The sequence below is a fragment of the Astatotilapia calliptera genome, chromosome 7 (genome assembly GCF_964374335.1).
Source record: "Astatotilapia calliptera chromosome 7, fAstCal68.1, whole genome shotgun sequence".
Lineage (NCBI taxonomy): Eukaryota > Metazoa > Chordata > Actinopteri > Cichliformes > Cichlidae > Astatotilapia > Astatotilapia calliptera.
The window spans coordinates 8,787,550-8,803,969 of NC_137428.1; the positions used below are offsets into that span (position 1 = coordinate 8,787,550).

Here is a 16,420-nt window from a genome sequence, read left to right on the forward strand (position 1 = left end):
TCTGTCATCCTTGAAAAGCTCCCAAGATAGGCAGCTGGCAGGTTGAATGATGCTCTGCCTCTGTGGTCAAGTACAGACATAGGCCTTAAGCAACCATGAGCCACTGATAAGTGTGACAGATTAGGAAACATGCATACAGTTCATTAGTTAGACTCCTATGAACCACTAATAGGAGAAAATGAGCACGCAATAAAGTGGACTTGTTAGGGAGAGATTGCCATCAGAGTTAAAACACTCCAACTCAATTTTGATGATAGAAACAGCTAAAAAATGAGCGTCTTGTTGAAACTGATGACAAAATCCTGATCAGATACAGACAGACACATGCAAACAACACACATTACTGCTCAAAAGTTTTTGGTCAGTTTCAAACAGTTGTCTTTTAATTAATAATTTACATTTACTTTTAACATAATATTACATGAAAATGATCAGAAATGTTTTCACAGATGTTTGTTTAATTAATCATTGAAGTTAAATCACCCATGATGCATTAGGAAATGTCAACACACTTATACGTGTGCCAAATTTTAGAAACAATCACTCCTGTGTGGACAGATCACATGGTTATAAACCAGGTGAAAATTGACTTCAAACGTTTGAGCTGTAGTGTGGATTGCAATGATAGTGTATAGTTATCTATTACAGAAGAATATATAGAAGTCTGAGGACAGGGAGACACTGTAAAAAAGTTATGAGCTGTCTTGCTGCAGAGAAAGTGGAGTCTGTCATCCTTGAAAAGCTCCCAAGATAGGCAGCTGGCAGGTTGAATGATGCTCTGCCTCTGTGGTCAAGTACAGACATAGGCCTTAAGCAACCATGAGCCACTGATAAGTGTGAGAAATTAGTGCACTTAATGCAGCGGTCCCCAACCCCCGGGCCTCGGAAAGGTGCCGGTCCGTGAGTCGTTTGGTGCCGGGCCGCGAGAGTTGAGGCTCAGGTGTGAAATGTATGGTTTTCAGGGTTTTTATCGGTATTCAGCGTTATTTTGTTATCGTTTTTATCGTTAACTCGGTGTCCCTGGGTCTTTTCAAGTGTGTCATAAATAAATCTTCTTTTTTCCGGTACCGGTACTAGTTTTATTTTGTTGCATTGATCCGCGACACCTTAAAGGCCGGTCCGTGAAAATATTGTCGGGCATAAACCGGTCCGTGGCGCAAAAAAGGTTGAGGACTACTGAGTTAATGCATGTTTCCTAATTATATACGTATGAGCCACTAATAGGAGAAAATGAGCACGCAATAAAGTGGACTTGTTAGGGAGAGATTGCCATCAGAGTTAAAACACTCCAACTCAATTTTGATGATAGAAACAGCTAAAAAATGAGCGTTTTGTTGACACTGATGACAAAATCCTGATCAGATACAGACAGACACATGCATACAACACACAATACTGCTCAAAAGTTTTTGGTCAGATTCAAACATTCTTGTCTTAATTTTAAAATTATATTTGCTATAACATAAAATTAGGCAAAGTTTATCAGAAATGTTTTCACAGATGTGTGTTTAATGAATCATTTATGTTAAATCACCCATGATGCATTAGGAAATGTCTACACACTTATACATGGGCCCATTTTTAGTAACCATCACTGCTGTGTGGACAGATCACATGGTTATAAACCAGGTGAAAATTGACTTCAAACTTTTGAGCTGTAGTGTAGATTGCAATGATAGTGTATAGTTATCTATTACAGAAGAATATATAGAAGTCTGAGGACAGGGAGACACTGTAAAAAAGTTATGAGCTGTCTTGCTGCAGAGAAAGTGGAGTCTGTCATCCCTGAAAAGCTCCCAAGATAGGCAGCTGGCAGGTTGAATGATGCTCTGCCTCTGTGGTCAAGTACAGACATAGGCCTTAAGCAACCATGAGCCACTGATAAGTGTGAGAAATTAGTGCACTTAATGCAGCGGGCCCCAACCCCCGGGCCTCGGACCGGTGCCGGTCCATGAGTCGTTTGGTACCGGGCCGCGAGAGTTGAGGCTCAGGTGTGAAATGTATGGTTTTCAGGGTTTTTATCGGTTTTCAGCGTTATTTTGTTATCGTTTTTATCGTTAACTCGGTGTCCCTGGGTCTTTTCAAGTGTGTCATAAATAAATCTTCTTTTTTTCCGGTACCGGTACTAGTTTTATTTTGTTGTATTTATCCGCGACACCTTAAAGGCCGGTCCGTGAAAATATTGTTGGGCATAAACCGGTCCGTGGCACAAAAAAGGTTGAGGACTACTGACTTAATGCATGTTTCCTAATTATATACGTATGAGCAACTAATAGGAGAAAATGAGCACGCAATAAAGTGGACTTGTTAGGGAGAGATTGCCATCAGAGTTAAAACACTCCAACTCAATTTTGATGATAGAAACAGCTAAAAAATGAGCGTCTTGTTGAAACTGATGACAAAATCCTGGTCAGATACAGACAGACACATGCATACAACACACACTACTGCTCAAAAGTTTGTGGTCAGTTTCAAACAGTTGTCTTTTAATTAATAATTTACATTTACTTTTAACATAATATTACATGAAAATGATCATAAATGTTTTCACAGATGTTTTTTTAATTAATCATTGAAGTTAAATCACCCATGATGCATTAGGAAATGTCAACACACTTATACGTGCGCCAAATTTTAGAAACAATCACTCCTGTGTGGACCAATCACATGGTTATAAACCAGGTGAAAATTGACTTCAAACGTTTGAGCTGTAGTGTAGATTGCAATGATAGTGTATAGTTATGTATTACAGAAGAATATATAGAAGTCTGAGGACAGGGAGACACTGTAAAAAAGTTATGAGCTGTCTTGCTGCAGAGAAAGTGGAGTCTGTCATCCTTGAAAAGCTCCCAAGATAGGCAGCTGGCAGGTTGAATGATGCTCTGCCTCTGTGGTCAAGTACAGACATAGGCCTTAAGCAACCATGAGCCACTGATAAGCGTGACACTACTGCTCAAAGGTTTGTGGTCAGATTGAAACAGTCGTCTTTTAATTAATAATTTACATTTACTTTAACATAATATTACATGAAATTTATCAGTAATGTTTACACAGATGTGTGTTTAATGAATCATTTATGTTAAATCACCCATGATGTATTAGGAAATATCTACACACTTATACATGGGCCCATTTGTAGTAACGATCACTGCTGTATGGACTGATCACATGGTTATATACCTGCAACACATCTGACAAGTGCAAACAGAAAATGGAATGATCCATCACAAACTTCAACAATTTGCTCTTTTTAATCCACACAATGATTTTGGTTTGAGCTGATATCTTTGGAAAAAGATTTCTTCACTGACAAGTTGGGATCTAACATCACAAACTGACATCTGGTGATACGATGTACCAAATAAAAATGGGCCTCAGTAGATTTCATGGTTCCCTTGCTCTCTTTTGCTGGCCTGCTTCTTTCTCTCTCCTCTTTCGGTGTATGCCTGTGTTGTTGTCCGTGTGCTTGTCTTTTTTAGGGGATGCTCCTCCATCTTCCCGTCCCTCAGTCACTTGTGAACAATCAGCTGATTACTCGCCTGTTCCTCGCGAGGTCTTCATGCTGGCTTCTAAACAACCAGATCATTGCAGTACCAAGGTAACGTATTATGCCACAGTCATGTCACATTTTCCATCAGTTCTTGCCTTTGAATTGAATAGAATAGAATAGAATAGAATAGAATAGAATAGAATAGAATAGAATTCAACTTTATTGTCATTGCACATGCACAGGTACAGGGCAACGAAATGCAGTTTGCATCCATCCAGAAGTGCTTTAGTGATATAGATATATTACAATATATATTAGCAATAATATAGATATGTGAGTATATTACAGAAATGGGTCTATTATGGTATGTTATAATGTACACGGTATGAAGTAGGTTGTGAATATTCTATAACTATAAGTATGTACAGGCTGTAGTGAGTACAAGCTATGTACAGGATATGAACAGGATATAAATATGAAAAACTATACAGAATATGAAATAAATAACTTTACAGAATCTGGGATATACAGCTATACAGAAATGGGAACTATGCAAGTTGTAAACAGTTGTAGGATTAAAAATTATCGAATGTACAGAATGATTATTTACACAGAGCTATACAGTAGTGCAGTTAAGATAAGTGAGGGTGTAGATAGTTTCTACAGAGGCTATATAAAGTGCTAGTGGTTGTGAGTGGTGGTTCACTCCATGTTATTATTGTGTGTTTGAGGGTACAGTTGTCCATTGTGTGTGTGTGTGTATGTTCAGTCCATGAGTTTAACGTGGGTCAGATGTCAGGAGGCAGAGTTCAGGAGTCTGACAGCTGTGGGGAAGAAGCTGTTCCGGTACCTGGTGGTCTTAGTCCGGAGGCTCCTGTGGCGCCTCCCAGAGGGCAGGAGGGTGAAGAGTCCATGTGATGGGTGACTGGGGTCTTTGATGATTTTCCCAGCCCTTTTCAGACACCGCTTCCTGTAGATGTCTTTTATGGCAGGAAGTGGTGCTCCGGCGATGCGCTGGGCAGTTTTCACGACCCTCTGCAACGCCTTCCGGTCCGAGGCAGAGCAGTTCCCGTACCAGACTGTTATACAGTTGGTCAGGATGCTCTCGATGGTGCAGCGATAGAAGTTCACCAGGATGTCTGAGGACAGGTGGTTCTTCCTCAGAGTCCTCAAGAAGAAGAGGCGCTGGTGAGCCTTCTTGACCAGCTTGGAGCAGTTGGTCGTCCAGGTGAGATCCTCGGAGATGTGGACTCCCAGGAACTTGAAGCTGCTCACACGCTCCACAGCCGTCCCCTTAATGTGGATGGGTGGATGTGGGTCAGCATTCCTCCTGTAGTCCACGATGAGCTCCTTGGTCTTCTCGGTGTTAAGCAGCAGGTTGTTTCTGTCGCACCACTCAGCCAGACGATCCACCTCCTCCCTGTAGGCGGCCTCATCGTTGTCGCTGATGAGGCCAATCACCGTGGTGTCATCTGCAAACTTAATGATGGTGTTGGAACCATCAGCAGGTCTGCAGTCGTGGGTGAAGAGGGAGTAGAGGAAAGGGCTCATCACACAGCCTTGTGGTACACCGGTGTTCATTGTGATGGTAGATGAGCAGCGGTTATCCAGCCGGACATGTTGGGGGCGGTTGGTCAGGAAGTCCAGTAACCATTTGCAGATGAGGGAACTGATACCCAGGTCTGTCAGTTTCCTGATGAGTTGTGAGGGGTGGATTGTATTGAATGCTGAACTGAAGTCTATAAACAGCATTCTGGCGTAGGTGTTGTTGTTGTCCAGGTGTGAGAGGACAGAGTGCATTGCGATGGAGACTGCATCCTCTGTGCTCCTGTTCCGGCGGTATGCGAATTGGTGGGGGTCCAGGGTGGGGGGGAGACAGGATTTGAAGTGTGCTAGGACCAGTCGCTCTAAGCACTTAGTGATGATGGGGGTGAGTGCTACTGGGCGGTAATCATTGAGGCAAGATGGGTTGCTCACTCTTTGTTTCTGTGCAGACGTTTCAGTGTTACGGATCTCCATGACCTTCTGTGACAGTGTCTGAGTGTGCCTCCAGACAACCTTCCCTACCTCTGCCCCGTCTCCTGGAGCCCACAGTGTTTATCCTGTATTGATAACTATCTGCAAATATACCTGTAAGACTTTACCACAGTGTCTCATCATCATTCTGTTGTTTTCATAACAGTACACTGTAGAAATAATGGACTGTCTAATAGGTATTGAGGTCATAGTGAATGTAGTTTATTAGTGTGTGTCGTAGTATGATTTTGTTGTTGATAGGATTTAAGATTAGAAAATAGAAAATAGTCCTGGGATGGGAACAAAGAACTGGGGTGCAGGGAAGTGGGGCAATTAACCCCAAACACAGGACAGTAGCAAGATTTACTGAGGGTGAGGGGCAGACAATTGCCAATGTACATTACCTTAAAAGGAGATGGGGGGTCAGGGTGTCAGCACCCCAGGCCACTTTACCAGTGTTTTTCCATTGTGGGGGATTTACTGTAGAAATTGGAGACCAGAGACTATAACTGTAGCTGTTGTGTGAAACCCTTCAGATCAGCCTTTAGAGTAGGACTGCACAGGATGCAGTGTGCTGATCTCCAGATGCATCTGTAAGGAAAATGGGTAATAAAAGGATTGTGTGAAATTTGGAAACATCTCTGCGTGATCTCTACCGAGACAAAAAGAATTGGAGAGTCTCAACAACACTAAGTAGATATTCCACTAAATCTCATTTGTGATTTATGATAAATGTTACCATTAATTATTTATATTTCTTTATGCTTCTGATTAATTTAGTAAAACTTCTAAACGATTTTTACTGTTGTCAGAAAATAAGACATTTCTAATTCTCTACAGACTTTTGAGCTGTAGTATAGATTGCAATAATAGTGTATGGTTATTGTCTATAGCAGATGAAATAGCAGTATCAGGACAGATACGAGAGAAACGCTCTCGTATTTTAACATTAAACTCATAACTTTCCTTTTTGATGGTTTGCATTTGGCCTCTCAGGGCCACTGCAGTACAGTCATCCCCCCCCCCCCCCCCCCATGTTTTTTTTAACTTAACCCAACAACATAGTTGGTTCAATTATACACAAAAAAAAAATCATATGTGCCCATAAAAGAGGTCAAAATAACAGAACTCTACTCAAAGTTAACAACAACCAATACTGATACCTCAAACAAACTGACCTCACTAAAGAAGACAACGGGGGAAACTTAAATAGTGGCTGATCAGCCCACAAAAATCACAAAAAGGGGTAAAGCACACAAAAACCTAACTGAGACCAAAACCAGTTATTTATTATCCTGTAAATTAAACCTTATATTTAAAGAAAGACCAATGTGAATGCAGTGTTGTGTGTAAGCCTCTACACTGATATTACCACTGTGTGGCTGTAACTGCAGCCATCACATCGCCTGACCACGTTAAGGTGGTAATCTCTCAGGGGGAAAACAGAAAAACAAAACAACAAAAAAGAAAATAAAATAAGGCTCATCAGATTCTAACAATTCAAAACATGACATTTACCTTAACTGGATGACCTATATAATAAATATATTCTAACCCAACAATAGTACTTCACACTATTGCCAATATTAACAAAACCAAAAAGGGTAAGCCAAGTTATTTAAAAAAAAGACAATTCACAAAGTCTTGAAAAATAGAAATAAAGAATAAAAATCCTCAATCCACTCTATAACAACAGTCTCCTGCTTCCCTGCAGATCAACACGTTCTCACTCCTAACTCGTCATATGTGCGACGCCCATACAGCATGTATCACTTCTCAGTTATTTATTGCACTTCTTGCTCGTCAGTGAGGCACTTTTAGTGCTTTATCTATGTTTGTGTGGGGACTTGTTATAAATCAGTCTTCAACCTTTAATCTCTCTCTGAAAATGACTGGGATTAAATGCAGTGTAATAAACTTTCCTGAACGTGTGTCTTGTCATGATCTCCAGTGCTGCCATTTCATAGGATCTCCTGTCCAGGGCTTCTCAAACGTTGGTTGTTTTTATAACTCCTCTCACCTTCTGCTCTTGTGTCTGCTGTGATAAGCCTTTTATACTCACCCATTTTATTTCCATTTCTGTTTCTCACTATTTTTCTTAACAAGATTAAACCAGAATCAAGGTATGACTCAAGTATGTGAGGAAATTCTACACTAATTGGTACCTGCAGTCTTTCTTCTGTTGCATACCACACCCCAAAGAAAGGGCACACATAATGCAGACACATTTTCAGTGACCCAAATAACATTCAAACACGCTCCGTATCATAACCTCCTTTTTGTTTGTGTTTATTTTAAGCAGTTGATTTAACATAAGGATTAAAATAGAAAGAACAATCCTTGAAATAACACATGTGTGTGAAATACATAATAAAAAACATAAAATAAATAAAATAAATAACTATGTCAAACCTCCTGAGATCCAGCCTCACAATCACTTGTTCTATGATGACTAAAGGAAGTTTATTTACTTCATAGACCCAGTGACGCCCATTCAGTTTCATTATCCAGGAAATAACAGCTGATGCTCACTTCTGTTTAAGACACAGTCCAATCTTAGGTTCCTCATCCTGAGTGGAACAATGGGTCTATAGAATAGAATAGAATAGAATAGAATAGAATGCCTTTATTGTCACTATACAGTTGTACAGAGCATCTCATACTCAGTGTAAACATGCTGGGGGGGGGGGGGGGGTACAGTTCTGCAGCGCTATGTACATATGGACAGTATTAACATGAGGAAAAACATATATATATATAAAATGTACAATATACAAGACGTAAGTAATATGTAATAAATAGTGTTATGTATATAAAGTTGAGTATTGCACATGGAATTGGTATAAATAGTGTTATGTATATACAGTGTGAGTACAGCTGCCTTTTTCAGATCATCTCTACATTATATGAGTTGATGATTCTAGCATTACAGATAATGTCTTAATTATTCCAGACTGAGCTGTGGTGAGATCTTTTATTTTCTTTCTTGTGTTTCAGTGACAGCCTTAGCCATCACAGCCGGGCAGGTAACAAACCTATTTGCTTATTTATTTATTTATTTTTGTCTCTAAAACTCATAAATACATATCAATACATGTATTCATTGTGAAGCATCCTGATGATCAGTAACCAAGTGTTTCTTCCTGAAACAATTACATGTAACTGTGCTGCAGTGAGGATAATACGATGTAGTATTAGGGCAAAGTTAAGAAAGGTATTATCGATCATTTTGAGAATAAAGTCAAAATGTGGAGATTACAGCTGTCTCAAGGCAAGCTGCCATGGTTGCTACTGTATATCATCTGAGTTGGTGAAACCGTACTTCAGAATTGGTTTTAGCAAGAAGGAAACATGAGCTAAAATAACCAGAACACAACTTTAAAATGCTTTTCACCAGGAGTTTTAGCTCATGAGCTAAAACTCCCTGGTTTTAGCTCATAAACGCAGTGTGGTGATAAGTATTAGGTTGTACCAAAAAAAGGGCTGGTAATAATAATAATGGATTGCATTTATATAGCGCTTTTCAAGACCCTCAAAGCGCTTTACAATTCCACTATTCATTCACTCTCACATTCACACACTAGTGGAGGCAAGCTACAGTTGTAGCCACAGCTGCCCTGAGGCAGGCCGACAGAAGCGAGGCTGCCATATCACGCCATCGGGCCCTCTGGCCTCTACTAGTAGGCGGTAGGTGAAGTGTCTTGCCCAAGGACACAACGACCAAGACTGTCCGAGCCGTGGCTTGAACCGGCAACCTTCCAATTACAAGACAAACTGCCAACTCTTGAGCCACGATCTAATGGACAGATGCAAGGTTATCGATGGTTACATCCTCGTGTAATAAAGAAGTTGAATGTTGTATCACACAATGGCTGATCAATTTGTTTCACTAACTCATCTAAATAAGGAATTTTGTAGCAGAAACAGTAATTATAGCAGTTTGTTGTGGAACAGTAATGTCCATATCAACAACTTTTTTCTTGTGGCTCTAAAACTCCATCGTAGCGTAGAGCCTCCCCGTCTTCTCTGTAGCTCAGTTACTTGATCTAAATCCTTGATCAGCTGTGTGCTGAGCTATGGCCCAGTTAGATGTTAATGTGTGTTCTTATGTTGTGTTATAGTGACAGCTGTGTGTACTGCTGCAGGAGCAAGTAAGCAGTTTATTTATCTTTAACTAATTTGAATCAAAGCCCGATCCATGTCTGATACATGTCTTGTCTTCCTGCAGTAGGTTCTGTAGTCACTGCTCCTGCTCTTCTGGGAGCTGCAGGTTTCAACTCAGCTGGAATAGCTGCAGGCTCCTGCGCTGCAGGCATGATGTCGTCTGCTGCAGCTTCTAATGGAGGAGAAGTGACAGCCGGAGGTGTGGTGGCTGTTTTGCAGTCAGCAGGTAAATATATAATTAGATGTTTTATTAGGATTTTAACTTACAACAACATGCAAAAAGAAGAAGTTCATGGCTTTGGGCCTTGGATTCCAGGCCGGAGTTGTGTCCTCAGCCTGTAGTCTGACTTGGACGAAGAAAACTAAATCTTGTGGACCCCATTGCAGTGTGAGTGTGGTGGTTTCTTACTGGTCAATAGTAGACCTTACTACAGTCTTGTACGGGAGTCATTTTGAACCGTACGTAACATTTGACGTTTGTCGACAGGATTTTTATTCAGCATACAAAACCACCTGCCTTAGACTGATCAATATGGCTGATGAACTATCTGAAACCGTTAATATGGTGTGTGTGAATATCAAATAAAGTCTTATGAATCAAATTATGTCAGTCCTTCATGACATGTATCACTTGTTTTTTTTTGGAGTGTTTTTTTTCTGTTTTTTAATTTTGTTATCCACATGAAAAATTCCAAAACTGCAGATTTTAGACACTTTAGACCTAAAATGTATATTCATTAGGGGAAAAAAACATTCATTTGTGATAGTAAACGTAAAACAACCTGAAAGACTCCATGTGACAGTCAGAACATTGAGCTTAACAAGTAAGGTCCAGTTATTTGTTTTAACAAACATTTCAAGCACATCCTCTAGTCTATTTGTAGGATTGTTGGCTGTCCACTCAAGAAGTTCAGAATACAAAAAGCAGAATAAGAGATTTTTGACTACCCGACTTCTGTCTGTATTAAGAGTGGCCTTTGGTGTCATATTTCAGCTGCTGCACATGTCAATTGATTTTGTAACACCAAGACTTTAATATTTGAGACTGCTATTAAGCAGGTCAAAAATGAAATTTCATGCTCATCTGAGGCTACATATATACAAACCCGATTTACTTCACACCACATCATTTTTCATATGTAGGAAAAGGTAAGTTCATCAGATGAAACTTAAAGGATCTTTGGCTCACGTCTTCATCTGGATCAGCGGTCCCCAACCCCCGGTCCGTGAGTCCTTTGGTACCGGGCCACGAGAGTTGAGGCTCAGGTGTGAAATGTCAAGTCAATGAAAGTAGAAAAATGTTTTAATATATATTAATTTTATAGTATTTTGTAAACGTAAACAGGGGTGGCCATTTTTGGCCACGAACAAGCTGAGAGGGAGTTTTTTTGTTTTTCTGTTACTGCACCAAAAAAAACAAAGATACATAAAACTCATTGATACTTTTACTTATTGCTATGCATCTAACCTCCATCATGGTTAGAAAATAATTCAGTTTGCATGTTTTATTTGGAAAAAAATTGGGGTTTTGTGATTTTTTCCATTTATGAGTTCCTAGGATTATGTGATCTAACTGGTATTTAAAGGGTTAGAATTCTGAATTTGAATGAAATTTTGATTTTCATGAACAGCACTGATGCTAATCTAAAAAATCAAGTAAAAAAAAGTGGAAATTTTTCTTAATATATATGAATTTTATAGCATTTTGTAGTTGTAAACAAGGGGTGGCCATTTTTGGCCACGAACAAGCTGAGAGGGAGTTTTCATGTTTTTGCTCTCTCTGCACAAAAATAACAATGCATTATAATCAATGTTGATGTGAATCAATTACATGACCCATACTCTACTATTAATAATACAAGAAATTTCAGTAGCAACTCAATTATATAAAATTGCAAGATTTGAGGTTGTCTTCCAGCTAGTCGCAGTGGACAAACAAACTGGTGTTTAAAGGGTTAAAAATGTAAAAAGTAATAATTATTTTATATTTATGAAAAGAACTGAAGTTACTTAAAAGCTTTATGCAGATAAAATGGCAAAATAAACATGAAAATAACAGACCTAATCTGTTGGTGGCCACGAACAAGCTGAAAGGGTAGTGATTTTGAACAAAGGCAAGGCAAGGCAAATTTATTTGTATAGCACAATTCAACAACAAGGTGATTCAAAGTGCTTTAGAGAGACATTAGAAACAAAAACAAATAAAAAGTATGATTTAAAATTGATTAAAACAAGCAAACAAACTAACTAACTAAACACACACATTTCACACCTGTTCGCGCGATCTGAACCCTTATCGTAAGGGGAGCTACCAGTCCTTCTGTGGACGAGCTACTTTCTATTTTAAATTCCCTGAATTTAAAATACTCTCTAGACCCAGTCTAGACCCAGCTGGGGAGCTACCCAGAGCTCTAACCCACTTAACAAACAAACAAACAAACAAACAAACAAACAAACAAACAAACAAACAAACAAACAAACAAACAAAGCAGTATGTAAAATCAAAACAGATAAAATCAGAACAGTAGATAAAATCAGTAGTTAATGTAAGTTTTGAAATTTAAGCTTAAAAGTGTGGATTTGGTGCTTTATTCAAATGCAGCTGAGAATAGATGAGTCTTCAACCTGGATTTAAATAAACTGAGTGTTTCAGCTGATCTGAGGCTTTCTGGGAGTTTGTTCCAGATATAAGGAGCATAAAAGCTGAATGCAGCTTCTCCGTGTCTGGTTCTGACTCTGGGAACTGATAAAAGACCAGATCCAGATGACCTGAGGGATCTGGAAGGTTCATACTGGGTCAGGAGGTCATTGATGTATTTTGGTCCTAAACCATTCAGAGCTTTATAGGCCAGCATCAGAACTTTAAAGTCTATCCTCTGACGGACAGGCAGCCAGTGTAAAGACCTCAGAGCTGGACTGATGTGGTCCACTTTTTTGGTCTTAGTGAGGACTCGAGCAGCAGAGTTCTGAATGAGCTGTAGTTGTCTGACTGATTTTTTAGGTAGACCTGTAAAGATGCTGTTACAGTAATCAAGCCTACTAAAGATGAATGCATGGACTAGTTTTTCCAGGTCCTGTTGAGACATCAGATCTTTTATCCTTGATATATTCTTGAGGTGATAGTAAGCTGACTTTGTTATCGTCTTAATGTGTTTTTCTAAGTTTAGGTCTGCATCCATCACTACACCCAAATTTCTCGCCTGGTTTGTGGTTTTTAGATGTATAGATTGAAGTTCTCTGGTGACCTGTAATCGTTTTTCTTTGGCGCCAAAGACTATTACCTCAGTTTTGTTTTTGTTTAGTTGGAGAAAATTGTGGCACAACCAGTCATTAATTTCCTCAATGCATTTACCAAGAGCCTGTACAGGGCCTCGGTCTCCTGGTGACATTGTGATATATATTTGTGTGTCATCTGCATAGCTGTGATAGTTTATTTTGTTGTTCTTTATAATCTGTGCCAGTGGGAGCATGTAGATGTTAAACAGAGGGGGTCCCAAGATGGAACCTTGGGGAACTCCACATGTGATACTTGTCTGCTCAGATGTGAAGTTACCTATTGATACAAAGTATTTCCTGTTTTCTAAGTATGTTTTGAACCAGTTTAGTACAGTTCCTGAAAGACCTGCCCAGTTCTCCAGTCGTTTGAGTAATATGTTGTGGTCAACTGTATCAAATGCTGCACTGAGATCCAGTAAAACTAAGACTGACATTTTTCCACTGTCTGTATTCAGACATATGTCATTAAACACTTTGGTCAGAGCGGTTTCAGTGCTGTGGTTCTGTCTAAAACCTGACTGGAAGGCATCGTAGCAATTATTCTGTTTTAAGAAGTAATTGAGCTGTTGAGAAACTGCTTTTTCAATGATCTTACTTAAAAATGGGAGATTTGAGATCGGCCTGTAGTTTTTCATTTGTGTCTTGTCAAGATTGTCCTTTTTCAGTATAGGTTTGATTACAGCAGTTTTTAGTGGTTCTGGAAACACACCTGACATTAAGGAAAAGTCGACGATCTGTAACAGGTCTGACTCTAAAGTCTTTGAGACCTTTTTGAAAAAACTTGTTGGCAGGACATCTAAACAGCAAGAGGAGGAGTTCAGTTGACCTAAGATGTCCTCCAGGTCTTTGCTGTTAATCGGGTGAAACTCTTTGATGGTGTTTAAACCGTTTTTCAGTGGACACAGTACATATCCTGGATCTGCTGTTGATGTACCAACTGCTTGTCTAATCTTTTGGATTTTGTCTGTGAAGAATTTGGCAAAGTCATTGCAGGCCATGGTCGAATGAAGTTCAGCTGCCACTGGCACAGGAGGGTTTGTTAGCCTGTCAACTGTAGAAAATAAGACCCGAGCATTATGGCTGTTTTTAGTGATGATGTCAGAGAAGTAGGACTTTCTTGCACTCCTCAGTTGTAAATTATAATTGTGAAGTTTCTCTTTATAGATGTCATAGTGAACCTGGAGGTTTGTTTTTCTCCATCTGCGCTCAGCTTTCCTACACTCTCTTTTTTCATTTTTCACCAGTGTGGAGTTTCTCCATGGAGACTTTTTCCTTCCAGAGATAACCTTCACCTTAATGGGGGCAATAGTATCCATTACATTTAACAGTTTTGCCTTAAAGCTATTGACGAGCTCATTGACTGAACCTTTGGACAGGTCAGGTGTTAATGGGAAGACCTGGTTAAAGATCTCACCACTGTGTTCAGTTATACACCGTTTTGTGATCACTGCTGTTGATATATTTGTGTGGGCTGAGATTTTACTTTCAAAGAAAACACAGTAATGATCAGATAAGCCCACATCAGACACAGCAATGTTTGAAATGCTCAGGCTTGGAGATCAGTAGGTCAAGAGTGTGTCCTCTATTATGTGTGGCCTCTGTTACATGCTGAGTCAGCCCAAAGTTGCCCAGAGTGTTACTCAGGTCTTTAGTCCCTTTGTCCTGAGGGTTGTCCACATGGATGTTAAAATCCCCAACAATAATTACACAGTCGAAATCAACACAGATCACAGACAGCAGTTCACTGAGGTCATTAATGAATCATTTCAATGTAAGCAGCTGTCTCCTGGAAGTTTTCAGTCTTTTGAATATGTGGCTTTACAGCTGAAGGCCCCATCCAAAGTTGTGTTTGTTAATGTTTACAGGCCTCCCAAATGCTGCACAGACTTTTTTAAATAAGACAGCATCCCCTCCTCCTCTCCTGCTTACCCTGGACTCACTGATAAAACTGTAGTTAGGAAGCCAGAAGATTGCATGACGTCGTCATTGAAAATAAGCGCAAACATTCCCACTCATTTTTCTTTCAACATATGATGAGGGGAAAGCGCGAACACAGTCCCCACTACCAGAAATTATGTAGTCGAGATTCCCACATTTGGGGAATTCGCAGGCTGTCAGCAAAGCCAGAGTGCAATGGCTGAGCCTCGGCCTGAGAGAACCACCTTCGTGATCATGGTATCTCTCCTACCAGGTAAGTATGAATTCTTTAGCTCACGTATGGGGCAGTCTTTCACACACAAACCCTGCACACTCACGGTGCTCACAATCTCAAAATCAACACAAACACAGCCTGTAGGAAGCTGGGACTACACACTATTTATATATACACATGAAGCAGTTTCCAACAGAGCCCCATAAGGTTATTTAGCTTTACAAATACCGGGAGAATTTCCCATCATGCATTGCTGTATCTGCGCAACAAGAGCTAGCTGAAAGATAACTTTTTTTCATCCATTTAACCTCCTTAAATCCACCAACAAACCACCAGAAGTTCAGCTAACTCAAAGGTAAAGCACGCTGCTAAACGAGTTTGTCTGATACTCGGGAAAAAGAGGATAAACGCAAAAGTTTTCTAGTTGAAGCACAGTCACTTCCGGTCTTTTCGTTAACTGCTGCTAGGCAACCAACAGTTTCCCGCTACGGTCTCGGAGTATGAACAGTGTTGCTCACGAAAACACGTCTGTGAACATGTCCGTGTGCAACAAACAACCAGAAAACAATCCAAATAAAAACACTAAAAATTTACTCATTAACAACGACTGAATTCACTCAGAGCAACTTTTTGCTTTGGCGGGAGTTTATTACCTGCTAAAGATGGCAGGAAGTCTCAAATCACGCGGGTCCGGCGCACATCCACGTCTGGATGGTACAGCATAACCAGGTTAAGACATCTCTAAAAAATATATATTTTTGAGTGTTTTTCAGTGTTTTTAATTATTTGTTTTAATTTTGTTTATTTTCCATTGTTCACTGTGGCCTGATAAACATTTTATCAAAATATATTTCATAAGGCCATCGCTAAATATTTACAAGAAATCAGGCATTATACAGTGTGTAAACTTCAGTGTGATTTGGATGCTCAGCAGAAAATGTAGCCAGATATCAGCTGGGTTTAGATACATTTCAGATAAGAAAACCTTTGTTAGTCCCAGAGTTGGGAAATTCAAATTGTTACTGCAGCAGAGTACACAAGGCAGGAACAAATGAACACACACAGCATACCTAACAGCAATAATGCTATGCAAAAATAGAAGAAATATAGACTAAGAAATAGATAAGTACTTATATATGTAAGTCTATTTATCTATATCCATAGCCATCTATCTATATATATCTACATACATACATATACTTATATATGATGTAATAATACAGATTACTATCAGAAGAAGAATGAAACACAAGAAAACCCCAGGAAGGAGATCCTGTTTATTTTAATACCTGCAGTTGCCATCCCATTGGTTATCGCTTGCC

General features: G+C 39.6%; 1 non-coding gene across 1 annotated transcript; it reads right to left on the minus strand.

Moving 5' to 3' along the window:
• Nucleotides 1–14,981: 14,981 nt before the first annotated feature.
• On the minus strand, nt 14,982–15,145 carry LOC145430237 (U1 spliceosomal RNA). Its single transcript, XR_013910702.1, has one exon. It is a non-coding gene; the product is annotated as a U1 spliceosomal RNA (small nuclear RNA).
• Between the last annotated feature and the right edge of the window lie 1,275 nt (nt 15,146–16,420).